The sequence below is a fragment of the Cyprinodon variegatus genome, unplaced genomic scaffold (genome assembly GCF_000732505.1).
Source record: "Cyprinodon variegatus isolate N-32 unplaced genomic scaffold, C_variegatus-1.0 Scaffold540, whole genome shotgun sequence".
Lineage (NCBI taxonomy): Eukaryota > Metazoa > Chordata > Actinopteri > Cyprinodontiformes > Cyprinodontidae > Cyprinodon > Cyprinodon variegatus.
In genome coordinates, this window is record NW_015150993.1 from 448,857 (window position 1) to 450,798 (window position 1,942).

A 1,942-nucleotide genomic window follows, 5' to 3' on the forward strand; every position below is an offset into this window, starting at 1 on the left:
GTCAGAAGTAGGAAGAAAAATAAGTAATGGAGTAAAGTATAGATACCTAAAAAGTGTACTTAAGTACGAAGTATTTGTACTTCGTTACTTGACACCTCTGGTCTGGAGTAGCGTGGGGCTCCAGGTTTTATAGAGTAAAAGGCTGGTAATCCTCCTGCAGCAGTGTGTCTCAGTGAGCTTGTCGCAGATATTTTTGATTTATGCCCGATATTGAAGCGTGGTCTGTGCTGTGTTATTCCACGCCACAACGCAAGAGGGACGATCAGGAACTAGCTGTGGGTTTAGATACGGCCGAGGCGGTGAGGAAGTGGGGGCAAGTTTGTGCTTCAACAGAGGGACATGAGGGCGAAAAAGAGCGGGGATCCAGGTGGAAAAAGGGTCCCAGCGTTCTCGTGCACCTCGCTCTTCTAGCTGGTCCATCTTCATCAGTCGTTTTCCACAATGGCGGTCACACAAACAAAACAAACCGATAAGGTACAGGAAATACACATAGCGTAGAGTGGATGTAGATTTGACCAATCAGAGGCCTCCTGTCTGCAGTCACCTACAATTTTGGAGAGCTGCAGCAGTTATCTGAGCATAACCAGCTTTAACCCAACAAAAGCCTTGTTATGGCTTAGAAAACATGCAAATTCGACTGGTCCACCCCTTTGTAATGGGGAGTCGTTAGGGACTTTATTGGGCTGGCTTATGGCCACGATGTTTTGACCACCTGCATGGTGATGAGGATGGGGGGATAGTGGGAAGGGATCAACTCTAAAACTGTGTTATAGAGCTGAAACCTGAGTCCACCCCCTCTGTTTGAGGTTGGTTTTTCTCTCTTAACATAAATGGCTTCCTTTACACCCCCTTTAAACCATCTGTCTTCTTTGTCCAAAATGTGAACATTCTGGTTCTTAGATGAATGTCCTTTGTCTTTAAGGTGTAGGTGGACAGCAGAATGGACAGAGAACAGAAAATCAAGATTTCAAATTTATAACAGGATTAATACAGTACATTTTTCACAATAATAAACACAAACTTCAATGTTGGCAGTTGCTAATCTGTTTTTACCCATTTAAAAAAGTCAAAAGAAGTTTTGAATTTACTTCAATCATTTTTTCTGGTCCAGATAAGCTTCATTCTACAAAGAAATCAAAATCTAAACATAAAAGCTGGATCAATGTTAGGGATTTAATATTCATGCATACATAATAAAAGGCTTTATTTCTGATTAATCACATTAAAACATCATTTTTACATATCACTTATGCCCTCTCTTTATGTTTGGTTTTAAAACGCATAAAGAGTCCTGCAGCGGGTCAGATATCAGCGGTTATCCTTGTTGGTACTTGTATAAAACGTAAAAAAAAAACATATTATTTTGCGGGTATTGGTATAAATGAACAAAATGCAGGTATCATAGTGTTACAGCTTCAATGAAAGATATTTATATTTTTTATTAACTCAACATCTTAAAAAATAAATTGATTTCAAGAATATCCAGATATCAGTATTTTTTTTTTAAGCAATGAGGCAAAACTTATGAGCGCAGATCGCACTGGATGTGAGCGTGAAGCAATGTTCTTTTGTCTCTATTATTATAAATGGCTGCTTAGAGCCGCTTCAGATGTTATCATCCCATTAAATGACCAATATTAGGCTTAGCAGGTTGTTATCACCAAATTAATCCTAACCCTAAGTTAATTCCTTTTTTACCTGCAGAATTAATGATTGATTAATTATGTTCTATTTATCTGTAAACTGAGCATAATTGTAGTAGTTCTTTATCTATTGTAAAAAGAAAAGTTGATTGACATGTCGCTCATATCGAACAACCACTCCCAAAAAAATCCCATATCCTCTCCGCTGAGCTGTTTTTAAACACCACATTAAAGGAATAGTACACCCAAAACATGATTAGCCTTCATTTTCTACTCACCCCCATGCTGAACAACACTCT

General features: G+C 38.5%; 1 protein-coding gene across 4 annotated transcripts in view; it reads left to right on the top strand.

Annotated features, from left to right (window-relative positions):
• Nucleotides 1-1,942, top strand: part of LOC107095364 (mitotic-spindle organizing protein 2-like) — a 7,359-nt gene that overhangs the window by 1,506 nt on the left and 3,911 nt on the right. The window lies entirely within an intron of this gene.